Below are 27,304 nucleotides of genomic sequence, written 5' to 3' on the forward strand. Positions count from 1 at the left end.
TATTTCTACAATGTTTGTAGTAAGTGTGCAGAAAGCCCCTGTAAGCCTGCAGAGCTGTGCTGTGTCATGGCCCTGCAACACCAACTTGTAGTTGCTGCAGATTCACACCAGGAGTGAGAGCGCGGCACTGCGTCCTGGTGCCAAGACATGTGCTGGTGGATGATGGTGGTGTGTTGGGAGGCTGCTGGACTCAGTCTCAGTTTTGACTTTAGAAAGTAAGAAAAAGCATTCAAGCTTTGTTCTTTGTAGCGTCCTTTGTCTGGTGTGGGGCCACAGGGACTTATGTGGGACTCCCTTCTCCTGCAACACCTCTCCCACACTACTCCCCTGTCCCTGACACCATGCCAAGTGTTTAGCCTTGCAGGTGGGTGGGAAGATGCCCTGAATGTATTGGGTTGTGGCTCTTCCCTCATCTGTGTCATCTCAGAGGCAGCCAGGCTGCTCACAGGGTTTCTGTCTTCAAGGCTCAGCTGGGCTCAGTGGTGCCTCGGTCCAGCCTGGGGTGAAGTGATGCATCTGGACCTGCCTGCTGGTTGTGCAGAGAGCGCTGGCCATGCCTGTCTTTGTCCACCTGTCCCCAGTCTGTTTCCTTGGTGCTCTCTGCAACCTCTTCCTTGTCTAGATGGCCTCTGCTCCTTCTCTCACTCTGGTTGCATTGTGAGACCTTCTTCATGACTTGCTGCTTCTTAAATCTATTCAGGAGTCTTTTTGTAAGGCTCTTTCTCTTGGCCATTAATTTTTTCCTCTCCCACCAATGTGGTCACTAATTTGGTTCCTCCCCTTTACTGATGGGAGATGGGGAGGTGACATTTCTCACCGCATTGCAAGGAGGCGGCCTTCCTCACCACACCTGCCTTGCAGTGAGGACCAGTCATCCCCCATGAACATTTTATAGCAGTCGCTATTTTGGCCCCCGAGCTGCATGTGTCTGGCATCCCCGGCCTTCCTGTGATGGTGTTTGTGGGTGTGTTGCAGGTGGACAATGCCCAGGCCTTCATTTGGCTGTCACAGCTCCGGCACAGATGGTCAGATGAGGAACGGCACTGCTTTGCCAACATCTGTGACGCCCAGTTCCTGTACTCCTATGAATACCTTGGCAATACCCCTCGGCTTGTGATCACTCCGCTGACCGACAGGTAAGTCCCTGGGACACAATGTCATAGCTGGGCTTTGCCACACAGGTAGAGAGAGAGATGCCAACCAAAGATGGATTTAGTTCAGACACCTGTATCCCTCTTGTTCTGTCTCCATGTCCCAGCACTCCAGTGGTCGAGCTCTAACTCTTATCTGGTTTTTGGTGGTACCCTCTGGGGAATTTGTACATCAGATCCCTGGGTGGGATTCAGCTCACACATTAAAACACTTGTGGGTGTCTTCCTGTGCACAAGATGTCCACAGTCCATAAAGCTGGTGAGTCTAGAGAGCTTTCATCCCATCTTGAAGCAGACATCTACCTGGTTGCCTCAGTGGGGACACCTAGGGTTACTTGAGATACTCTGTGTTGTCCCACCTGGCTTCCAGCTGCCAATCCAGAAGTGTAAAAGTCTCCTATGGACCCCTTGTCATATCTCTCCACCCTATGTGACATTTCAGCAACCAAGAGCATCTCAGGTGGCTCTAGTCACCTGTGTTAGTCAGCTGCGTCAAGCCCCCAGGTATCATCAGGTTTTGTTGGCTATATTGACTACACCTCTGTGGCTTATACAGGTAGTATAGATACTCACATGTGGACACCACCCCAGTGTCCATCATCAACATGATGGAGAAACTTTGGGACTTGCTGCAGCTTTGAGTTGGGTTCACTCATAGGCCACCTGAGCAGGTTTCTGTCAGTGACAGGTCTTCCAGAAAAGCTGTCCTTTTCTCATACTGCCTGAGATGTGCCCAATATCCATGAGTTGTATGAGGATCCAGAGAGAACACAAGCTGGACATGAAGAGGTTTGGGCAGACCTTGGTGGAAGATGAGTATCTCTTGGAGAAAACAGAGCTGAGCAGAGGTGGTAATTAATGCCAAGAAGGCTTTCAGCTCAGACATGACCCCTGCTCACGTACAGCTTTTCAGAGGAGAGGCTCTGCTGAGTGCAATGCTCTAGTGCTATTGCCCTGCAGCCCACAGTTGACCTATTGGACATATTTCCTTTTTTCATTCATCATTCACTGTGAAAGATGTTACATCACCCTGACCCAGTCACTGCACCTGACCATGAGCGGAGCACCTGCAGGCCCTGCGGGCACTGGCAAGACGGAGACTACGAAAGATTTGGGGCGAGCCCTGGGCATCATGGTGTACGTGTTTAACTGCTCCGAGCAGATGGACTACAAGGTATGGCTCCCACCTCGGCTGCAGTGCGGTCACATGGGGCTGGGGATGCTCAGGGCCCGAGCAAACCTGAAGGATGAGAGTAATCCAATGGTACCTGGGGTGCATTAGGAGAGGTATGACCAGCAGGTCAAGGGAGGTTGTTCCTTCCGCTCTGCTCTGCCCTGGTGATGCCACATCTGGAGTTGTGTCCAGTTCTGGGCTCCCCAGTTTAAGAAGGAATAACTGCACAGAGTCCAGCAGTGGGCTACAAAGATGCTGAGGGGTCTGGAGCTTCTTTCTTGTGAGGAGAGACTGAGAGAGCTGGAGCTGTTGAGCTGGAGAAGAGAAGCTGAGAGGGATCTGATCAATGGGATCAATATCTCAGGGTGGCTGTCAGAGGATGGACCAGACTCTGTTCAGTGGTGCCCAACGCCAGGGTGAGGGGCAACGGGCACAGACTGAAACACAGGAGGCTCCATCTGAACATGAGCAGAAACTTGTTTGCTGGGAGGTGCCAGAGCCTGGCCCAGGCTGCCCAGAGCGGGTGTGGAGTCTCCTTCTGTGAGACATTGAAACCCGCCTGGACCCACCTGTGTGATCTGCTCTGTGACCCTGCGTGAGCAGGGCTTGGACTGGGGATCTGCAGAGGGCCCTTCAGCCCCACCAGGCTGGGATTCTGTGATCACCTCTCTCCAAATCCCTGCTACACTCCTTTAAGCTGAATGCCTTTTCCTTCTCCTCCCGTTCCTTCTCTAAGATTTGCACAAGGTTCTTCAGGAGGCAGAGACCCGAACTATCTTCTCTGCCTCATTATGCATTTCCCTTCCTTTCTGGAGTTAGATTTCATGTGTAATTCTTCAAAAATGTTGGTCTGTTCAGTTGAGACCAAGGCTGTGCTGATAGTTGGACCCTGGTCGTTTCTTCTCGGCGTGCTCGCGGCCTGGCAGCCCCTGGCACGGGGAGGGACCTGTCCTGGTTTTCTCAGGATCCTCTCCCAGAATAAACCCAAAACATAGTGAACCTTCAGCCGCTACAGAGCACTGAATCATTAGGCTGAGTCTTGCTCTCTGCCAGTCTGGCACGGTACAGTGATTTTGGTAGCCTCGGATCATATTTCATTTAGCTTATGGGCTCTCCCAGGAAACGGGACCATCAGTAATTCAGCACAAGTGACCTTTAAATGAAACTGGTGCACAGATATATCGAGAAAGTGCAATTAGCAGATAAAGTGGCAAGCTGCGCAGAGCTATAAATATTATAATTGAGTTGTGCCTGCTGTTTCCATGCACTTTTCTAAATACCCACAATAGACTGTAAATTGCTATAAATAAACAGGCTGGGAAATAAAATCAATTTTTTGCTGGAGTTGATTCCATTTATGATTTCACTCTTGTGATCTTTGTTTTTGTTTTGTTTTTCCAGTCTTGTGGGAATATTTACAAAGGCCTTTCCCAGACGGGAGCCTGGGGCTGTTTTGATGAATTTAACAGGATCTCAGTTGAGGTCCTTTCTGTGGTTGCTGTACAGGTGAGTGGAGAAACACTCATAAATAAATACAAACAGAGCAGAGCCATTCTGCAGTCTTTGGAGCAAGGGTAAAAATGGCAATTGCATATTGCCGGTTTCAGTTCTGTGTATAGGCAGGTGTGGGATTAGATCTCAAGATTAATCACATGAATATCACAGCACTGCCAAGATGTCGCAGTTACGTGCTGCAAAGATATTTGTCACTTTTCTTGCCCCAGTTACAGCATTTGTGCCAAGACAATTCTTTGTAGCATCTTTTCCCAGACCACTACGCACCATGGCTCTGTACCTGTTCCTCCTCAGGAAAGCACTCGTGTCGTTAATCTGCTGTGAGATAATTGCAGCACATCGTTTCAAGACAGAGAAGCTGCCTTGACTTGCGGCTGCTCAGTCTGCAATGTAGGGAATAATTTTCACAGAGGGGAAGAGGGGTGTTTGGGGCAGATCCGCTGGACTTCTGGGGGTTCCTTATCACCCCTGGTCAGGCACAGGTTGTGTGTCATACTCAGGAAATGGGAATACATTCAGGATTAATTTTCTTAACCTGTCTCCAAAACTGTATGGCTGTGGATTTAGTTCTGGTGTCTGTAACGACAGCTCTGCCAAGTGGCTTTGGAAGGTATTCCTGGCCAACTGGCACCATTCCTTGGAGGAATGTGCGCAGCCCCGTGGTGCTCCCAAAAGCCAGTGTCAGCTGGTGACACTCGGGAGCTGGAATCTGGGGCAGATCTGCGGCCCTTGCTGACGCGCTTGCCCAGGGTACCCTGACACCGTGGGATTAAACCTGGGACAGAGCTATTGGAGCGGTGCCCAGCTGGGCATGGGTGTTTCCCCTGGCGAATGGTTTCTCATCTCCTCTGTAGTTCAGCTGCTCAGTGCATTGTGTTGGTGAGTCTCGTGTGAAGCGCAGCAGCATCCCTGGAGAAGGGCTGGAAGGGAGACTGGCCTCCCCATCGTGCCAGAAAGTCCTGTGCTCTCGTGCTTATATATATAATCTGTCACTTCGCGTCCTCCTTCCCCTCCTCTTACCAGCCCATGAGGAAACCTGGCATTATTTTATACAGGGGAAGCCTTGGGGGGCTTCAGTGCAGAAAACTGAGGTGCCAAAGTGCCCAAGTTCTTCAGGATCCAACTGTCAGCTGAGTGCGTGTTTTAGGATCCTAATAGCTGATTGAGGTGCTGAATTGTTCCTGGACTCCCTTTTGGGCTCAGTGTTATAGAAAGATATAAAGCTCAGAAGTTTCTACACTTCTGTAAATGTTTCGGTCAAAGACATTGTTCTTAACCCCTCCATGAACTCCTCATTCTTCTCATCTGTTTCACTCATAATTGGTACCTTATGTGGCATCCCAGAGAAGCCCCAGGCAGGTACAAGAGTTTATGTATCATTCCCTCTCAATTTCTCTTCCGTCAGGTCCTAGTTTAAAGTTGTCATTGAAAAAAAGTCTTTGAGGATCTTGAAATAAAAAGGGAAGCTGAACAAAAGAAGCCCAGGAATGACTCAACTGCTAATGGTTCCCTCGCTCCTGGCTGGAGCGTGGCAGCTGAAGAAAGCGGCACGGCCGTCATTCCATCATGGTGTCTCCTGGCTGCTGTTAGGAGTGTTACCATGGCGATGTTTAATTGGCTGTCTTACTCATGCAGCTGATGTCGATATGGTTCCTTACAGGGAAAAATTCGATTAATTGCTTTACTTTGAGATGGCAAACAGTAGTGAGGTTAGAGCGGTGAATAGAGAGAGATTTGCCCCTCGCTGAGGTGCTGTTTGCAGAGAGGTGAACTCTTCGGAAGGAGAGGAATGAGCAGAACAAAGCTGCAATCAGGCAAATATAAAAAACAATATAATATTAGTGAGTGAAGGTGTTAGGAGAGGTTTTACAGCTTCTGCCTTCTGGTTTTGGTTTTAAATCAAACATCTGATGTCCCAAAATCTTTAAAAGTGATATCAAGTGGTCAGTTTACAACTGAGCTGAGGCCAAGCTTATTGGGAGGTGCTACCCCTTCTCTGGGCCTGGTCAGGGAACGGAGCAGGCACAGGAGGGTTTTGGGATGTCCTGAAGAGCAACGCTGTGTGGGGAGAGGTGAGATGGGTAAAGGGAATAATGGGCCCATATTGTGATAGACTTTGGGGAGTGCGTTTGGGTGTTGGCTATGTTGTGGATACCTGTACTGCCCTGTGTCTCTCTCACACATCAGACCTCTGCTGGGCTGGCTGGTTCAGAGATGGTGGAGCCTCTGGTGGTGTTTTTGCTGTGAGATGTGCTGAGCAGTGTCCCACAGGTGATGTCAAAAGCCAAGGTGAATGCAGGCAGTGCTGGGGACATTTCCCGCTCCTGAGTTGCTCTTCCTGACCCACGTTCATCATTGTCTCATGGAGCAAAGGTGTGAAGTCTTGCAACTCCTTTGCATTTTGACTTTCCACTCTCTTCAGCTCTTTTTTCTGCTTTGCCAGAGTTTGACTGAGATGGGAAATTGATATTGCCATGCTGATGTACTCCAAACAGTGTATAAAGCTTTATGCTGCCGGTAAAAAATAAAACAGTGATTAGCCCCATTTGTCACGAGGCCAAGAGTAACGAAGGAAGCACCGTTGTCTGATGTGTTTTTCATAAGTGAACGCTGATACTATAGTACTGTCTTGATTTCTAGGTGAAGAGCGTGCAGGATGCAATACGGGAGAAGAAGAAATCCTTCCATTTTCTTGGAGAAGACATCAACTTAGTACCATCAGTAGGCATTTTCATCACCATGAACCCTGGTTACGCAGGGCGAACAGAGCTACCTGAGAATTTAAAAGCTCTCTTCAGGTGAGTCCAGGTCAGGGTTTGTGACCTGGCAGAAACTGTCTTTTGGAACATCCAGGCTCGACCTCATGTCCTTGGGGAATTCACTTGCATAGGGCATTCGCAGGTAGTTTAAGCCTTGCACAACAGGCCTGGGTCTGGGCACGCACAGGCAGGGCAAAGGAGCTCTGTCCCTTGTCGTGGGGAAGGCAGAGCGTGACCTGGCTCATAAAAGAAGGCCTAGAAGATGAAGCTGCAAATGCGCTGCCTGTAAGACCTGTAGTCAAGAAATACTTGTTCTGCAATGCCTCCTCACCTGTCATTTTAGGCCGTGTGCGATGGTTGTGCCAGACTTTGAGCTGATCTGTGAAATTATGTTGGTGGCTGAGGGATTCATCGAGGCCCGGGTGTTAGCCAGGAAGTTCATTACTCTCTACCAACTCTGCAAAGAGCTCCTGTCCAAGCAGGTGAGCCTGGTTCTGTGGCTGAGTGGTATGATGAATCTCCAAAATCAGCAGAAACATGGCACTGTGCTGCTCAGCTCCATGGCTAACGTTTCACAGCTTTTATTTAATGACTGCATTTGCACTGGCTGCTGGGGGAGGAGAGGGTTGGTGATCATCGGAGCAATAAAATTTTCAGACTGCTTTACTGGAGCATCTGCAGGGACAAAAGCATTTGACCAGCTGCATTAATGGGAGACCTTTCAGTGAGTTTAAATGACACCATGTTTGGGGTAGTATTCAGTGACCTTTTGCTTTCCAGTCTCTTCCTATTGATTCTCCTGCCTGCAAAGGGTTTATGGTGTCCCTCTCTGAGTTCAGCCTTAGGCTGGTTCCAGGTCTTGTTAGAGTTACTGTCAGTGCAAAGCAAATCAGATTTTTCCTTGTCATTATTTGTGTAGATCGAAGCTGGGTCCAGAGGAGACCTGAATCAGGATTCCTGATGATACAAACCTGATCTTGGCTGTGCCAGCATGAGGCTGGGTGGGATATGCTCTGTCGCAGAAACTTGGTGCTGTGCCTTGAGGGGCCTGGTGGAAGCCATGGCCTCCCACACAGAGCAGTCAGCTGTCGAGCTGTGCTCTGGAGGGTGTTAACAGGACAGAAATATGAACAGTTGTTTGTTGGCTTGAGAGTTCTTCTCATGCCGTTTTGTGGTACTTTTTCAGCAATGTCTTTACTGACCCCTTATTCCTGGACCTCCTCTGAGACCAAACAGGCTTGTCATCTTGTGATGGGCAGGGTGGAGAAACTTGGGTCTTTGGGGCCTCATAATGGACTCACAAGCCTTTCACCTTGGTGGCTCCTGCAGATGCAGGGGGCTGGCTGGCCTTGCTATAGGTGCTTTATGATTTAGGTGAAACAAATTGCTTTGGTCTCTGGAGTGCAAATCCTGCTGCTGTCTTACTGCCAACTGTGAGCCCATGTGATGGTCTGAACAGCTGAATTATTTGACTCTTTAATACTGTCCCTGACGGGAATCTCACCTACTGAGATGGAAACCAGGTCGCTCAGGCTGGAGAAGGTCTCTGGCCACAATGCAAATAACAGATTTAGATGTATTTTCATTGCTTACTAGTCTGGCAGTTTGGGAATGGTGGTTCTTCACCCTACATGGTACTGTCTAAGCATAAACTCATGCCTCTTTTTTTTTCTTCCTCTGGTGTAGGATCACTACGACTGGGGCTTGCGTGCCATTAAGTCAGTGCTAGTTGTTGCTGGCTCCCTCAAGCGAGATGACCCAGAGCGACCCGAAGACCAGGTTCTGATGCGCTCTCTTCGTGACTTCAACATCCCCAAGATTGTGACGGATGATGTGCCGGTGTTTATGGGGCTGATTGGGGATCTATTCCCTGCACTGGATGTGCCTCGGAAGCGTGACCTGAATTTTGAGTCGTTTGTGAGGCAGGCTGTGCTGGACCTCCGGCTGCAGGCTGAGGACAACTTTGTGCTCAAAGTAAGACCAAGAGATCTTCTGCTACACCCACATCGCCATCAAATCATTTGGGTTTTCTCAAACAGCTTTGCTTCTACAAAGAGAGCTCTGCACAGCATTGTCCTTGCAGGCAGATCTCGCTGGAGGGCAGTCAGCTGTGCTGGGTCTGAGGCAGCTGCACCTGCTCCTGAAGTCAGCACTGGATCAGTCTCTGGGCTTCCAAAGGGGCCAACTTTTGTAGGCTCATGAAAGTGTAGCCCCTGGAGAGCAGGGCCTCATCAGGTGGTGGTTGTCAAGTATAAACAGCGCTGAAAGTTTATCTGCAGGCTGAGGATTTCACCCATTGTGATTAGAGTGGCTGGACCAAACTCAATTGTCAAATCTGCTTGTGTCTCAGGGTCACGTCTTTCTAAAGAGGTGGCCCAGTGGGACCTATTTTATAGACCTGAACTTCAGTTTGGCATCTTTGTCTAAAATTTGGGAGTGTTTTTCTCAGGTGGTGCAGCTGGAGGAGTTGCTGACGGTCCGGCACTCTGTCTTCGTGGTGGGTAACGCGGGCACGGGCAAGTCTCAGGTGATGAGATCCCTGAACAGGACTTACCAGATAATGAAGCGACATCCTGTCTGGACAGACCTCAACCCCAAGGCAGTCACCAATGATGAGCTCTTTGGCATCATTAACCCAGCAACAAGAGAATGGAAAGACGGTAAATGTCATTTCATGTCTGAAATATGTAGATAAAGACGGGTATTTTTAATGAATTTCCCGAGCAGCAGCAGGGTGACTGGTTCTTCATGTGCAGGTCTGAGAGCCCAGGTGCTTGTCTGCTGCCTACAGCCACATGACAGTTTGTTGTTGAAAGGATACACAGGATGTTTTAGCTCTTTGATCTTCACATGGGAAATATAGCATAAGCCTACTTGATCCTATTGCCCTAAGAATAATTTTAATGCCCATTAATACCAACACTTACCAGTTCCTAAGTGGGGCAGGCAGTTTTTGGGAGTTGGCTGGACCAGTGATGGAAGAGATGTCCCTCCTGCACTGTGGTGTGCACTGGGACCCCAAAAAATGTCCCATCCCCAGGTTTTCATTGCTGATAGCACGCACAGCAGCCTTAACGTCAGTTTTTCCACTCAGTATGGCTGCCCGATCTCTGTAGCACACCAGCGTTTGCCAAGCTGTTGATCCTGCTTACTCCTGAGGAACATTTCAAACTTGCTGGAAGATTACAGAAAATCTGGAGTGGAAATGTTGGGTTGTGACTGATACATAAAGGCAGCTTCGATTTACGTGTGCGGCGGGTTTGGGAGGTGTGGGGGAGGTGAGGGAAGACATTACCATGAATCATCCACAGCAGCAGATGAGCTGCCACCCACCTCCCCTGGCCCCGCCATGGACCCTTCCCGACCCCCTGCTTTGCTCCAATGCCAGGTTAATTTCTTTCTAATTGTAATTAGGGAGCCTAAATCAAAGTGGCAGAGGGACGTGCAGGGTACAGCCTGAACTGTGCAGACTGGCTGCAGCAGTGGCTGCAGATCGAGGGCAGCGGTGACACCGAACAGCAGGAGGGACATTTTACAGGTGACTGTCCGGTGGTTTCTGGCCTGCGATGGTTTAAATGAAATAGTGGCACTCCTCCCTGAGCTTTCAAGGCAGATATTTTCTGCAGTAACCATTCCTGAAAATGTTGTTTCATGTTGTCAAAGACCAGCAAGGCAATCTTCACCACAGCCTAGCAAGAGGTGACCTGTTCCCTTACAGATCAGCCCCTGCTTTTCCGCTCCCCAGTTTTATCCTGTCACATTATCAGAAGTTGAAAAGGTCCTACATGTTAGGTGGTAAAAGGTCCCATATGGGAATCCCAAAAGTGTTCTTTGCAGAACAAAACTCTTCTTTTAAACCCCAAGAGAGCCGTGTGCTGTGGATGCACAAGGTCAGGACAGAGGCGCTTTCCTCTCCCCGCTGCCGCGGTGTATCCGAGGGAAGCCCTGATGCCCTGAGACAGCAACTGTTTCTGATGCTAATAATGTCGGAGTGGTTCCCAAGGCGTGTGTCCAACACGTAAGGAACTGGCTGGAGGCAGAGGCGCTGAAGCGTTATTTTTGTTGACCCAGTCTCGGGATCGCACACCTGTTCCAGGTGAGCCGTTCTGCATTTGCTGAGCACAAGCTTTGTCTTCAGTCAGATGGTGCCACTAGCTGTTCCTGATCTGGATCACAAAGAAATAGCTTGTCCTGGAGAAAAAAAGAGAAAAAAAAAGAGTTCTTGTCACAATTCACTGGAAGAGAGGCTTTTTTTTAATGTTTGCCTGATGTTTTCTCATGAAGACCAGCATCTCCCGAGGTATTTTCACATGTAGAGGAGAGCAATAGTTTTGTGGAGTTTTCATTTGCTCTGCAGTGCTGCTGCTCTATTCCCAGCCTTCGTGGTCTTCTTAACATTCATTATTTACTCCCCTTGAGACTCTGTATCCTCTCTCTCCTTGATTTTACCAACATTTTGTTCTGTCATTCAATGTCATTCTGTGCTTGTTCTCCCCTCAGTCTCACTAAAGCCATGACCCAGCGTTTAATGCATCTTGATTGCCCTGATATACTTTGAGCCACAAAAAAATATTTATAAGGATTTCCTAGGCATATTCAGGTGGTTTTCTCTGCATTGTATAACTCATGCCGCCTTTTGCCTTTGAGTAGCTACTCTACATTTTTCTTATCCCTTATGATTCTCGGTGGGAATGAAGCTCGTGCGTAGGTCTGCAATCATTTTCAGTAGTGATAACTGATAACCCTTTTTTCACTTTAAAGCAAACTAGAACCGTATTGTGATATAGTAATATTTACGTATAGGCACATAGAGTTTTGCATGTTTGAGAGGAAAGCATTAATTAGAGTAATTTTTACTGTGTTGCTGGAGAAAACCGTTAGAGCAGGTGTCAAGTTCAGTGTTCATCACCATCTTCCTGTCACCCTCCCAGGCCTGTTTTCATCAATCATGCGAGAGCTGGCCAACATCACGCATGACGGTCCCAAGTGGATGGTACTGGATGGAGATATTGATCCAATGTGGATTGAGTCTCTTAATACTGTGATGGATGATAATAAGGTAATGAATATAAGTTAAAGAAGGAGATATTCTTTGACTGCGTGGCATGGTTCAGCCTAAAAATGCAGATGCTGAAATAACACCTCCTAGAATAATGCGGTTGTGTTTCTTCAGATACACCAAACAATATCACATATAGAAAATGGTGCATGAGGGGAAATAGCTCAAATCATGGTTTCTTTGTAATTTCTCTTCCTGGAACTGGGCTCATGGATAATCACAGATGTCCTGATTGTAACTCCAGGCCCTTCAAAAATAGGGTGGGGTCATAATTCCACACCTTTTTCCGCCGCTCGAAGGGAGTGCTGTTCCTTTGAGTCATGGAAGACAGTTCTACTACCTGCTGGAAATCAGCTGCATTCCCTCAAGGAACTGTGCTGGCAGCAACCAAGCTTTTTAGTGCAAAGTGCTGAATGCTTTTCATTCCTGTTCCTGGGGAAGATGTCATTCTGTCTGTCTGTCTGTCTGCCCAATGCAGGTGCTGACCCTGGCGAGCAATGAGAGAATCCCTCTGAACCCAACGATGCGGTTGGTGTTTGAGATCAGCCACCTGCGCACAGCCACCCCAGCAACCGTGTCCCGAGCGGGTGAGTCCTGGCCTGAGCTCCGCACTGGGATTTGCCGTGAACCCAGGAGGATCTAGTGCCATTAACCAGTCTTCTGTTGGCCAACTTGACTCCTGTTGCAAGTACCCAACCTGAGATCACAGCGGCCGTGGGTGGACAGGGCAGGTTTCTGACAGACAAACTGAGGATCCTGACCCCAAATGCACATGTGGAGCTGTCATCATCCTGGAGATTTACCCAGAGCACTCTGACTGTTGGTGGGTGATCATGGCTTCAGCGTTGCTGAGTGCTCCTGTTGTGCAAAGCCCTTTGGATGGACTTTATGAGGAGAAGGACAGTATCTGTCTCAAAGAGTTCTTGATCTTCTGAAGAAGTGCATGAAGTATGGGAGAAGGGAATGGAGGTGTCCCCTAGTTTTACACATGGGGAAATGGGGCCCAGAGCAATGAAACTGCTCAGACAAGACAATGTTCTGAATTTAGGGCAAGGTCATGAAAAGCGCCGTGGTTTCAAGGGTGAAGTTTCTTCACTGTTCATGTTTCTACTCTGCAGTGGGGCAGGAAAAGGGGGCAGGTAATGGGACGTCCCGTCATATTTGATAGGGTTTTAGTTGTGTGAAAGTACCTGGTAAACTCTGCTGGAAGAAAGGAACAGTTTCTGCTATGTCTTTACTATATGTTCTCTCTTACCCTGGGCCTAAAGGGATCCTGTACATCAACCCGTCGGATCTGGGCTGGAATCCTCCAGTGAGCAGCTGGATCGACAGGCGAGAGATCCAGTCCGAAAGAGCCAACCTGACCGTTTTGTTTGATAAGTACCTGCCCATTTGCCTGGACACCCTCAGAACAAGGTACCATCTGATGAGTGATTGTGTCACCCGTGGTGAGGGCATGGGGACACCTGCCACTGTCCAGCCCAGCTGTGCTGCGCTGGGTTGTGCTGCACATGATCCTCCTTGCCCCTGGAAGCCCTGAGCATCATTGGCTTAAGCTCAGAGAACCAGCAGGGCGAGGTGGGCAAAGTGACGCTCCTGCCTGTATCGTGTTGGTCAGATCTGGTTTTCATCTGATTTTGATTTGATTTTTATTGTATTTCCTGTATCAACTCTCTATCTCTTGGAAAATAATTCCGGCAGATCCCAAAGAGAAAGCTTTTCAGCCTCCTGATGTGTCAGGCTAGACCTGAGCCCACTCCACAAGTTATTTTTCATTAAGAACTTGGGTATTTGGAAGGGTCCTAGTGCTTCTTGGCTTGATTTGGCTTTAAAGCAGTGTCCACAGGGAAGTCATGTGGTTCTTGCTTATCATCATGTGAAACCATTCTCTTTCTCATACTGTGGTGAGGACTGGCCAAAGTAGAGTCCCAGAAAACTTAAGGGAGCATCTCCCATCCTCTACTTGCTTCCTATAGTTGCACTTTCCTTTAAAAACAAAAGAAAAATCAGTGAGCATGGGAGATGTCAGCCAAAAGGGGGATGTGTCAGAAGGGTCTGGAATCAGGACTTAAACATTGTGCTAGGGAACTTCTCTCTGTGGGACCAAGTTGGTTTTGACTGTTGGTAGCAAAGTCAATCGGACGTTTCCCATTCTGTTTGCTGAACGTTGTCTCAGAGCGTGAAATCCACGGGATTAGCTGCAGGCAACCCTGAGCTGAGTGTTTTGGTAGCTTGCTTAATTCAGAAATCGTAGAACCAACCTTTCAAATAGCTATAATTACTTTATGGAGGACTTCAGTGCAGCTACAATATTAGTTTGGAATTCTGTAAGTGTAGCTTAAATGAATGTAAAATGGCAAGATGAAAGGGTTTATTTTATTACTCCTCTATTTGACCGCTTTTGAACTCATCGTGCTCGCAGGAAATCATTGCCTTTAGCAAGTCTTCCATTCTGCTTCTTTCAAGAAGATCAAAGTTTTAAAATGCTTGAAACTTCTGATTATTGTTATTACTTGTATATGTGCCGGTGCCAGCGGGTCTGAGTGTGAGAATGGGTGTTCTCTTTATTGTACCTGGGAATAGGACGCGTACCGCTGACAAGCAGAATGCCAGTATTCTGAAAGAGCATTTCTAGTCTTCCTGGGTTGTGATGGACGTATTGCTTTCTAATTTCCATCCCTTAGATTTAAGAAGATTATTCCCATTCCTGAACAGAGTATGGTTCAGATGTTGTGCTACCTCCTTGAATGTCTCCTGGCAGAGGAGAACACACCTCCTGACTGTCCCAAGGAGCTTTATGAACTTTACTTTGTCTTTGCTGCCGTCTGGGCCTTTGGTGGATCAATGTTTCGAGATCAGGTAAGACGGAAGATGCCTCTTCAGCATCTTTCACACAGTTTGTTTGTGTGGTTTTGTGTTGTTTTGATTTCTTCATACTTTCTGAAACATAGTGCTATGCCAGTAATGCTGTTTTCCTGGGGCTCTCATATAGGTGATAATAAACTAGAAACACAACAATTCCTTTTACGAAAGGCCTCGTTATCCAGGGTGTAACACCACCGGAGAACAGCTGAGGGGTCAGTGGTAAAGGTGGAGGGATGTTTGCTTATGCAGATGCATTTCACTGGGGAGAAACATAAGGTTAACTTATAGAAGCCTGTGGATGTGCATAATGTGATCAAATTAAGACTGATTTATCAGATGGATGTATCAGTGGAGCAGTCTTTCAGCCTTCTGACTGCACAGGTAGACGTGCTACATAACACAAACCAGCCGGTGTTTTGTCACCAGGGCAGAGCAGAGCCGGAGGAACAACCTCCCTTGACCTGCTGGTCATACTTTTCCTAAGGCACCCCAGGTGCCATTGACTTTCGTGGCCACAGGGGCACACCTACTCTTGGGTGGCTGCATCCCCTAGTCAGAGGACGCCTTATCCTCAGATCTAAAGTGTGTAGTCCTGATGTCTGGGTCTGCCCACACTGCACTGCTGTCAAGGGCTTGGAGATCCACGTCTGATCTCCGCTGGGCTTGTGTCAAACTCTGTGTTGTCTGGACTATGCGGGAGGTCTCTCCACGAATGTAACACCAGACACCCCTCCCCAGCTCGGGTGGAGGCACTGCCGTTCTTGATGGCTGCTCAAGTGCTCCCAGGGGTCTCTTTGTGTGTTTTCATGTACCTTAACGCCAGACCTAGAGTGTCTGCTGGTCTCTTCAGATTTGCTCCATGCCAAGGATCAGATGCTTCAGGAAGTGCTGAACAACACAGCTCAAGCTCAGCTGGGTGCTCACTTGGTGCCATCACACCTTGTGACCATTGAATGACCTGTGCGAGACCAGCTTCCTTGGTCCTTGTGGAGCCTCCATTTCCCATGTGCCAGCTGGGAAATACTCAGCCTTAGTGTTGCCAGTCTAGGATGACTTAAAGAAACAAAACAAAACACAATAAAGCCTGGGAAGCACTACTTGTCTTTGCTTCAGCAGTACAAGCGCAAGTATGCTGGTGTGCGGTGCTGTGGCAGCTGGCCGCTGTGTTCCCCGTGCCGCACAGTCAGTCTCGGGTGCATCAGGCCGGGCTCCTGCCTGCGGTAGTGGCTCTGGGTGGGCTGCAGGAGCAGCTGCAGGCACAGCGACCCTCCGGGAGGCTCCGCCGGGAGCCTGGCTGTGCGTTACTGCCCGCGATGCTCTGTAAATGTCAGAGCTGAGAGTGCGAGGATACAGCAGTCCGAGCAATGGGGAGCCTGATGAAAAATGATCCAATATAAAATCTGTTTATTGCTTTCCACCGAAGGTGCCCTTCGCGCTGACCTTTCGCGGCCGAAATGTCAGGAGAAACAGTCTGGGAGGCTTCCCACTACTCGGTGCTTGTTGGTGGGTAGCGGGGCCCCTGTATAAAAACAGATGATAGATTTGCCATTTCCTGGCTCTGAAATTAGCGGTAATCCATATGGGGTTTTTATTAAGGAAGTGGTTTGAATTCCACACCGTTCTGGCAATAGAGCTGGGGCTGGAGTGGCTCCATTTAACCGCGGGGTCAGGGAGGGCGGGCAGCGCGGCACAGCGCGCTTGCAGGCGGTTTGGCTGTGCGGGGTAAGGGCACCCTTGTGGGAAAGCTTTTAGCAGCACGCACGTCCCGCTCCACTGCGGGCTACTCTGCTGCCGCTGCTGAGGAGTTATAACAACAGGAGAACGGAGAATTACAGGGATTCTGCCTCTCTGAATAGCATGAGTCTGCAAAATCGTGGATACTATTAATGTGTTTTTCAAATCCACTGGTCTTTTGAGGGACTGTGGCTCAGGAGGCTTTATGGAGGACACTTGGTTCAGTTCAGCAACAAACCCAGGTTTCCTTATGGAGGCCGAGCAGCCTATGGACAATGTGTTGGTGACCCCACATTGTATGGCTATGGGGAGGAGAGACCCGCAGACACCCCAGGAACAAACTGTGCTGTTAAAACGGGCTAAATGATGCGTCCGGTATTTCACAAACATCTTTCTCACAGCAATTTTCCTCTCCTCCTCCCCTCCACCTCTCTCCAGTTCCCATTGTCCACATGGGAAGGTGTTTGGGCAGAATGGCTGGCCCAATGTCATACAGGAGACCTAGGGCAGAGGAGGGGACTAAGCACATTTTGTGAGTCCTGACCCAGCATCTAAAGCAAAACTGTCACCCCAGTTGAAAAAATTCAGATGCTCCAAAATCTCCATGTGTAGAAAGATACAATGGGGAAAAGCAAGGAAACGGGTGCTTTGAGGGGAATGTGGCAGCGCAGAATCACGGCGGGGTCAAAGGGGCAGACCCTCGCTGCTGCTTTGGTACGCTGGTGTCTGCAGTCCTGCTTGTCTGAAACGTTGTGGCTTGAAAAGAAGCCAGAAGACAACAACTCACTCTGAATAGAGTGGTGTGATTGATGAGGAAAGGCTTTGGTATGCATGCTGTGACTGACCATGAGCACAGATGTAGACGGATGTTGTGTCCTTGTCTGTTGGAAGAAGTAGGCACCAAGAATCAATCAAGTGGTCTGTTTAGTCATAGGCACGTATTTCTCTTTTTCAAATTGATCCATCTATCTAGTCTCAGACATACCAAGAGTGATCAACACAGAGGATGAATTATTTAGATGAATAAATAGGACTGATGAGCAGAAATGAAGAAAATGAAAAATTAGGCTTAATAGCAGGAAAAATGATAAGAACTTTATGCTGTGGAATATATTTTAAGGACTAATCCCGCTCTGGTGGACTGGGATAGATAACATTCTCCATTACTAATTAATTGATCCAGATTAGTGTATTTTCTCCACTTTTTGTCTTATAGCTTGTGGACTGCAGAGTGGAGTTCAGCAAGTGGTGGGTGGCAGAATTCAAGACTATCAAGTTTCCCTCTCAGGGCACAGTCTTTGACTTCTACATTGATCCAGAAACGAAGAAGTTTGAACCTTGGTCTAAACTTATTCCTCAGTTTGAATTTGATCCAGAAATGCCCTTACAGGTATGTGAACCTTGCACGTGTTTTGTCTGGGAAGAGCACATGCATTTTAGTGACTGTATGCAGGCATTTCAATTGAAGTCTCATTCGAGGTCAAGCACTTCGTAATAAGAATGGCATTCCGTCCTGGTTTTGTTAAAAACAAGTTTCTCTTTTAGTGAATTTGCCTGTCAGGTAAAACCTTCATATCAGCTGCGTTTTCCTGGAGAACCAGATCCATGTTTTGGTAAACATAGCAATGGAATGTGAGGTTATTGATAAGGACAGATTCGCATCTCGCGAGAGGGGCAATGAGAAACAGGTGACCAAGAAACTGACAAACAGAGTATAACATCCCATTCACGTGAATACTTCATATAAAAGTGGGAGATCACGAGGATCTCGTCCATTTTGCTTATGGCCGAGATTAGGAGAGGACCTTGCTGGTCGTCCCTGCGAACGGAGGCCTAGTGACAGACTGAATCCAGCTCCGGTTGGCTGCAGAGTCCAGTCCAGGACTTCAGGTGCCAGCTCTGCAGTTGCTGGGGCTTTCAAGATTGGTTTTGTATATTTTGTATTATTTTCTCTATTCTTATTAGTAGCATTAGTAAAACATCTTTAATTTTTCCAATTCTCTTCTATCTATCCTTCTTTCCCTCCCAATCACCTGTCCTGAGTGGGAGTGGGGGAGAGAGAGGGGCTGAAGGTGGGGGAGAGGGGGCTAACAACACATCTGCCATGGTTGTATTGTCACCCCACAATCAAAACCCTTGACACATTCTTTATGAAGTACAACTCAATTACCCATCTTTCTTTACTGTACTTTGACTGTGAAGACTCATCCTCCATCCATCTTCCAGAGCTGAGTGATGTACATGAGGCGCAGGCTCAGAGACACCTATGAGCCAGGGCTGGTGTGCCCAGGGTGCGGGATGGAGGTGCGTTTGGCCTGCAGAGAGAAGCAGGATGTGGGACAACGTAGTGACAAAGTCCCTGAGACACCATCTCGTCATTCTGCGTGGCTGAAAATAGGGTTGTTTATATGATTTGGACGAAAAATGAGAGTTGCTGCAGGTAGTGAATTGCGTTTGCCAGCTATGCCTTTCTTTCCTTTTAGAGGTGCCACAGTGAGCAGATGACTTGTAAAAATTGTTACCATTTTAGCAAAATGTGTGTTTGCGGGGAGATCCAGATGTTGCTCTCAGCATCCCGCTGTCATTGTTTCGTCTGTACAGATAGTTTGACTTGAGTGGTTGGTAGCAGTGTATTGTTCCCTTCCTAGCGCCATCTAGAAACTCAGGTCACCGCACTCATTCCTGGCTCTCCCAGTTTGATGTCTCCTCAGAACATGGCAGTGGGGTGGTGCCACAGATGGGTACACTTACCTGCTCGTTTTGCCCCTCTCAGGCTTGCCTGGTGCCCACCACCGAGACGGTCCGTGTGCGGTACTTCATGGACAGGCTCCTGGAGCGCCGGCGCCCCGTGATGCTGGTGGGCAACGCCGGCACGGGGAAGTCTGTGCTGGTGGGGGACAAGCTCTGCTCACTGGATACGGACGCCTATGTGGTGAAGAAGGTCCCGTTTAACTACTACGCCACCTCTGCCGTGCTGCAAGGTAAGACAATGGCTGAGATGTGGGACTTCTGCCTGGCAGGTCACCAAATTCCTGGGGTGTCCGTCGGGGTTTGGAGCTGGGTGTGCACTGTGGGCACTGCACTGGCACCCACTGACTCTTAAATCCCACTGTGAAACTCACTGGTCCACAGACTCCTGGTTTTATGGAAAATGGCATTTCCCAACATGAGGGATTGAATTCTGAACACCACGACTCTGGTTCAGGGCTGTGCAAAGCACACACTTAAATCTGCTGCTGTTCTCTACAGCACACAGCTCGTACTTGACTTGAGGTGTGTCTTTAATACGCTTGAATTTAAGCCCGTGCTGAATAGAATGGGTTGCTTGGCTGGGATCTAAGCTGTCCTCAGAGTGCAATGATGGGAATTGCATCCCAGTTGTCAGTGAGGACAGTGCTAATGGGGATGTGCAGGTGCTGCTGGTTCCTGGGCTGTCCCCCGCATCCTGATGCAGCCCCGTGTGCTCCCACGGAGCGGGTGCCACATCCCACCGCCCCAGGGGACACGGCTGCTGACCCTGGGAGGCTCTGACCTGGGGAAGCCCATGAGAATATCTTTGATGAGGATTTTGGCACATCAGTGAAAGATGAAGTTTGAGACCAGGATAAGGTCAGTTCTGCTGTGTAGTCTTTTCACAGATGAAGAGAAAGAGGGAATTGTTGAAAAGTGACTCATTTTGGAATGGTATTTTCACTTTCAGTTGATCTAAAGAGAGAGGATAATTTTCTACATGTATTTATTAATCAGGAATGAAACAACCTTGCTTGTTTTGAGTTGAACAACAGCTGTGGGTCACTGTAAACCAAAATAACTTCCTTTATGGAGTTTGGTCTGACCCAAGTGTCCTGAAATCCCTTTACTCCCTCTACAGGACCAGCACCAGTGAGACCAAGGTTTTAACCTTCACCATGTGGGTTTTTCCTGGCCAGGTGGCCCTGGGGCGAACACGCTCACGGCCACGAGCATCACAGCCCCTGTCTGTGCTCTGCTGGGCTCCCGACACTGCAGATGTTTTAAGGAAGGTGTCAGAGTTTAAAGTTGCCCTGTGGGACTGATCCACTCGCAGAGGTGACAGCACAGGCTCAGCCCACGCTGTGTCACCTGGGGCTGTGTCGTGGAGTCACGGCAGCTTTCTGGGGCAGGTCTGAAGGGTTTTGGGTCTTGCTAGTGTGTGATGGCTGCAGTCTCCCTCCTCCCTCCCAGGTGCCCCTTTGCTTTTTTCCCTGTGTTGGGGTCTCTGCAAAATGCCCTTGAGCTGCTAAATGGGCTGAGCTGTCTGGCAGTCTGTCTGTCTGTCTGTCTGTCTGTCTGTCTGTCTGTCTGTCTGTCTGTCTCTCTGTCCAGCTGCCTGGGTGGGGGACAAAGATGCTGAGGGACCTAGAGATTCTTTCTTATGGGGAGAGACTGAGAGCTCTGGGGCTGTTGAGCTGGAGAAGAGAAGCTGAGAGGGATCTGATCAATGGGATCAATATGTCAGGGTGGCTGTCAGAGGATGGACCAGAGTCTGTTCAGTGGTGCCCAACGCCAGGGTGAGGGGCAGCGGGCACAGACTGAAACACAGGAGGCTCCATCTGAACATGAGCAGAAACTTGTTTGCTGGGAGGTGCCAGAGCCTGGCCCAGGCTGCCCAGAGCGGGTGTGGAGTCTCCTTCTCTGAGACATTGAAACCCGCCTGGACCCACCTGTGTGATCTGCTCTGTGACCCTGCGTGAGCAGGGCTTGGACTGGGGGATCTGCAGAGGTCCCTTCAGCCCAACCAGCCTGGGATCCTGTGATTCTGTGAATGTGCAGCCGTTTGTCTCCAGCTGGATGGGCGAGTGTGTGCAGGTGTTATTTGTACAGGCAGACCTGGCACCGTGTCCCTGGTCATGAGCTGTGGGCTGAGTCAGTGATTTTCTTCCCCTGCACAGAGGAGCAAGTTGTCTTGTGTGTGGATGAAGATGTGGTGGTGAGATTTGCATTGAGAAGCATGATTTATACTGCTTGGCCTGGATCCCTGCTGCTCATTTTTTAGAGTTAATTTGTCCCTTTTTGTGTAGTTTGTCACTTGGCTGCTTTATTCTTTTCCCCAGCAGGCACATCTTTAAATTTGTAAAACATGGGCACAAAGTAATTTTGGATTTTTTCTTACTTAAAAAAGATCCTAACCTGAGTTCCAGTAGTTCCTTAGACAAGGTGCCTGTTGCTGCAGAGATGTATAAGATGCAGCCCTTAGGGGAAGCAGAGTTGTTGTTCAAGCCATCCCTGCATCCTGTGGCTTCCAGAAGCGCCATGTGCACAGGGGTTAAAAGGAGCCCAACACTCTCTCTGCCTGAACCTGGGGCCAGTTTGGGGATTTTCTGTAGTTTATTGTGACTAAATACCACATTCTGTGGCATTTGCCCTGGGCCTCGCTCTGCTTCGTGCCCTCTTGGGCCTCTGCCCCTCCATCAGATGTGGCCCTGACTTCTGTCATTCAGAGAAATTGCAATAAATCTTGTGGTTTTTTTTGTTTGGGTTCTTTTTTTCCCTCTCCCTTGCTCACCAACCAGAAGGTACGAGGTGTCCAGACTGTTTCTTTGAGGTGCTGGTTTGAGTATGTGTCAGGATCTCACACAGACACACCGCCCCTTATTATTATTGTGAGATACGGCTTTGAATTAAAATACCACTTCCACGAACATGTCACTTGATCCCCAGTAATTGCATTTCAGTGTGATGAATCTCTTGCATACTTGTTTAACCTCAAAAAGGGCTGATTTTATATGTTAATTAGGGACTAATTAAATTTAAATTACATGCTTATTTGAAACACTTAATTTAACTTGCTACCAGAAATTTCAAATATTGTGGTTTTATTGAACGGGGAGAGAGGCTCCGCTGAGGAAAGATTCATCATTTTTCGTAGCACAATCCATTCCTTTGTGCAGCAACCGTCTGTGACAAGAAATCAGCTGCACTTTGAGTGGTGAGCAAGGCGAGCTGTCTGCAGTGCACCCAAGCAGGAAAAACCCAGCGTTTTGAAAGGTCTGTGATCTGAAACAAACCAACGGAATATAAATCTTCCTTAACAACTTTTGCACGTGATAATAAATGGCTTAAAAAAACTCCCAGTCCCGTTTACATTTGCCAGTCTTCCCTAATTACAAAGAATTGCTACTTACCGTGTGCTGCTTTATAGCACCTTATAGGTCTGTTGCCAACCCAAAACTGCTAATGAAACAAATTCTTCGAGTAAGCACAGGGCAGAAAACCCACCCGGGGTCTGGGCAGAGGAGCGTTGCTTCCGTTTGCTTTTCCACTTACTGAGACAGTAAAGGTTGCCTGGGCTGCAATCAGAGGAATCAATAACCTATAGAACATGATGTGCAGCGACGTGGGGTGATTTTTATTAGATATCAGCCCAGGATTATAAATATTCCCCACGTTTTATGAGCTAGAGCAACATATGACCCCAGCCTTCTGCTAAAACAAATTAAAGTCTTCCAAGGCTTTGAAATGCGAAACTGTTCTCTCCGTGCTTTCCTTTGCGTGTGCGTGACCCTACTTGAAACTAGGTGGTAATTTGACAGCTCGTGTTGGAATTAAGTCTTGTCACATTATCTGGAGGGTTGGGTAACGCTGGTGAGAAGATCAGGGAACTTATGATTATTTGATGCATTTAAATAAAAGTGTCATGTTGGTTGTTCTGAAGATGTCCAGGAATTTGGCCCTGAGATCGCCTATTTTTGCCTAACAGGGTAAAAGATGCATATATTCACAAAACCAGCAGCTTTGCTCGTGGGCTTCTGTGCCCACAGCATCCATCTCCCTTTCTCCATCGCAGCGCCCAGTGCCTGCTGCCCTGGCCACGCTGCAGTTGCCGCATCGCCGGGGCAGGCAGCAGGGGACGCTCACTGCTCTGGCACAGCCACCTCTGCAAGCAAGATTGCGTTTAAAAAATTATGCAGAAGAGATTCAAAAGGCTTTATCTTGCATGAAAAGCTCTTGTTTGCTCTGAGGTAGACATGTTTTGTAGCAGACGAAGTTTGTTGTATTTTTGTTTGGAAGGAAGAGTTGAGAGCTTTCTGATTTAAGTCAAACCAAAGTGCTGACCAAGGGTCCCTGCAGGGCTCCCAGCTGCACTGTAGAATCATAGAATCAGTTTGGTTGGAAGAGACCTTCAGGATCATCGAGTCCAACCGTAACCCAGCTCTAGCACTCTAGTCCCTGAGAACCTCATCTCCATGTCCAACCCTCCAGGGCTGGTGACTCCAGCACTGCCCTGGGCAGCCTGTTCCAATGCCCCACAGCCCTTTGGGGAAGAAATTGTTCCCCAGATCCAGCCTCAGCCTCCCCTGGTGCAACTTGAGACCATTTCCTCTGCTCCTGGCGCTTGTTCCTGGGGAGCAGAGCCTGACCCCCCCTGGCTCCAAGCTCCTTTCAGGCAGTTCAGAGATCAGAAGGTCTCCCCTCAGCTCCTGTTCTCCAGCTGAACCCCCAGGCCCCTCAGCTGCTCCTCATACAGCTGCAGCTGGGGGACATCTCAGCTCCTTGAGGGGCCGCTGTAGCTACACACAGCACAGCATTGAGCTGGGCTGAGAAATCATTTTTATTTTGCAGCAGTTGCTCTCCCAGTAGATGAGCTTTGCACCTCTGCCTCCCTACAGGTATGCTTGAGAAACCTCTGGAGAAAAAGGCTGGTAGGAATTATGGCCCTCCAGGTACCAAGAAGCTCGTGTACTTCATTGATGATCTCAACATGCCCGAGGTGGACGCTTACGGGACAGCGCAGCCCCATACGCTGATCCGGCAGCACCTGGACTACGGCCACTGGTAGGAGCCTGCTTGGGCTTGGTTGTCGGAGACCTTTTTGTTCAGCTCCAGTGCTGGGGAGTGGGTTTGAGAGAATCTCAAAGCGTGGGTCCCTCTTCCCATTGCATACTGCTGGGCTAGAGCTGGTTGGGAGGCTCTGGGTGAACTGAGAGTTGAGCACCCTCAGGGCTTCCCCTGTCCCCAGCAAACAAATTCACTTAGAATCACAAAACGTCCTGAGCTGGAAGGGACCCGCAAGGATCATCGAGTCCAGCTCCTGTCCCTGCACAGGACAACCCCACAGTTCACACCGTGTGTCCGAGGACGTTGTCCATCGCTTCTTTAATACCGCTTGATTGCTTACTCATAGCTGGGTTGAGAGGAGCTTTGCTCTGCTCTTGCTGTGGCTTGTGACTGTGGTCCCAGTGCAAAGCCTGCGAGTGGAACGCGATGCTCGGCCTTGCTGCCCCGCGACGCTGAGAGCAGAGGCGGCTGTGGATTTGGCCTCAGCTGGGGTGAACCCCCCTGCTGTGAGCACCTAACATTGTCTTCTGTCAGGCAGCAGCAAACAACCATTATCTAGGCAGAGGTGATTTGAAGGAAAAGCAGTGACTGTTTTGGAAGGAGATTGGTGTGTTTTACACTTTAGCCAGCAGCTCTGTGTGGGACATGAATATTTGCATCTCTCCACAGGGAATACAGGGCAGGGACGCGTTGCAATTTCCACTCTCCTCAGCTGTGTGCGTGCCTGAGCTCTGCCAAAAGCTTCCGAGGAACAGAGACAGTGGAGCGGAGGCAGAAATCTTGGGCTGTGGGTGTCAGGGAAGTCAGGCAGATAGAGGGTGAGGGAGCTGCGAGGGAGCGTTGGAGGCACAAGGGGCTGCAGCGAGGAGTAGGGGGATGCAGTGAGGCGCAGAGGGATGCAACGAGGTGTGGGGGATGGAGTGAGGCATGGGGGATGCAGCGAGGTGCGGTGGGATGCAGCAACGTACAGGGGATGCAGCGAGGTGCGGGGGGATGCAGCAACGTACAGGGGATGCAGCGAGGTGCGGGGGGATGCAGCAACGTACAGGGGATGCAGCGAGGTGCGGGGGGATGCAGCAACGTACAGGGGATGCAGCGAGGTGCGGGCGGATGCAGCAACGTACAGGGGATGCAGCGAGGTGCGGGCGGATGCAGCAACGTACAGGGGATGCAGCGAGGTGCGGGCAGATGCAGCAACGTACAGGGAAACACCCCCTGGGACTAACTGGGGGGACGGGGTGAGGGGGTAACCAGGGGGCTGTGCAAGAAGCCGGGCTGACTGTCGGCAGCCGGAGGAGGGGAGCGCTTTGCTCTGGGTCGGGGGACCCAGAACTGGGGGGACGCAGCAGCTCCGCGCCCCGCCCCGGGGGGCCCACAGCCCCATGTCGCAGCACTTTGCAGCCGCAGGAAAGCGCCCGGCACTTCCGGTTGATGGGCGCTCTGGTCACGCCCACAGCCCTCGGCTGACAGACGGGGCCCTCGTTTAGTGAAACGCCTGGGAGCGGAGAAGCTTCTGGAGCACTGACCGTATACGGGCCGAGCTCGAATTCCCTTGGGCTTGACAAGGAGGCTGTGGGACCTTCCGGCGGTTTCGGTGCGGGGCTGCGGGCGGAGCGTTGTCCTCAGACTGCGGACCCTGCGGGAGCTCCCCGGGCAGAGTCCCCCCCGCCCCGCCGGCCGGTGGTTGTGTCTGCTGGGGACCCTGCGGAGCCGCCAGCTTTCGTGAGTGGGGATGTGCCTTTGGAATTGTCATTCAAAGGGTAGACGAGCACAGCTCGGCTTCAGCCGGGACGCCTCTGTGCCTTTAGTTTTTGTTTTTCCCTCACTTTCCCTTTCGCGCGGAGCGGCCCGGCCCGGGACGGGGGGGTGTGGGTGTGTGTGCTGAGGGAACACCTCGTACCCAGCAGCCTGCTCCGTGCCGCTGCTCCTTGTCCCTGCATTTATATACGATACACAAATGTAAAGCAAACGGGGGGGGTGCGTGGGAGCAGGAGCGGCTGGGGGCTCCCGGGCCGGGCCTGACGCCTGCAGCGCCTCACGCTTTCCCGCTCCCGTCGCGCCGCCATCTTGGGCGCGGGCAGTGAAGCCGCCGCACTGAGGCCGTGCCCCGTGCCGCCGGGGAGGAGGGGAGCTGGTCGCTCTGGGAGCCGCTCTTGGGAAGCGGGCGGCGCACCCCGCCGAGGAGGGGGAGTTAACGTCCTTCGAGTCCCCTCCTCGGGTACCGGCGCGCGTTCGGGCGGTGGCTGATGAGGTGTCTGTGGCGGGGCGGGGAGAGCGCGGCCGCTGTGCCCTCACTAGAGATGGCGGCGGGGCGGTCTCTGGCGCGGACAGGACGGCGGCCGCGGGGAGCGGCGCTCCAGCCCTATCTGTGATAATAAGAATTAAAAGTGTGTGGGGAAGGAATATATTAGTGGAAGATTCCCCAGCTTATTTATTAGAGACAAACGTTTTACAGGCTCTGGGTGTGGAAGCACAGTTACTGCCTGGGGGGGTGATAAGGAGAAAATTTGAGAGCTATTCTATTACCTGGAAGTTTGTGTTGGTTTTGGCCAGGGTGGAGTTAATGTTCTTTGTGGTACCTAGTATGGGACTATGTTTTTTGATTCGTGTTAAAACCAGTGTTGATAATACAGAGATGTTTTTGGTACTGTTGAGCAATGCTTGCACAGGGTGGCCTGTTCTGCCTCCCACACTGCTCCACCAGCAAGTGGGCTGGGGGGAAGCGACAGCCAGTGGCACACTTATCTAAGCTCTTAGAGCCAGTGTCTTGAGTGTGTGCAAACTGCAGCAGTCACCGCTCTTCTGGTGAAAGAAAGCAGGAAATTAAACCCTGCTGCTTTCCTGAGGAGAGATGACAATGGGCTGCACCTCCTCATAGATGGGACTTCAGGGATAATTCAGGGGAAAAGACACAATGGGTGTGCCATCGTTGAAGGTGTGAGTGGTGAAATAAGAAACGGGCAGGTTACCTAATAACTGGTCAGCTCAAACATGCCAGCTATACGCTGTCAATCAGGCACTGCAAATGTTAGATGGAAAAGAAGGTACCATCTGTAACGGTTCTAGATATGCATTTGGAGTAGTGCACACCTTTGGGAAAATCTGGGAAGAATGGGGTCTAATGAATAGCAAAGGGAAAGAATTGGTTTGTGAAGAACCAGTTGGACAAGTGTTACATAATCTGATGTCACCAATAGAAGTGGCTGTAGTACATGATGTCCATTGGGACATCAGAGGGGAAACTCCTTTT

General features: G+C 49.8%; 1 pseudogene; it reads left to right on the plus strand.

The window, feature by feature from the left end:
* The window catches only part of LOC136112395 (dynein axonemal heavy chain 9-like), a 141,580-nt pseudogene that overhangs the window by 45,659 nt on the left and 68,617 nt on the right, over positions 1 to 27,304 (plus strand).

Source organism: Patagioenas fasciata, chromosome 25 (assembly GCF_037038585.1).
Source record: "Patagioenas fasciata isolate bPatFas1 chromosome 25, bPatFas1.hap1, whole genome shotgun sequence".
Taxonomy (NCBI): Eukaryota; Metazoa; Chordata; class Aves; order Columbiformes; family Columbidae; genus Patagioenas; species Patagioenas fasciata.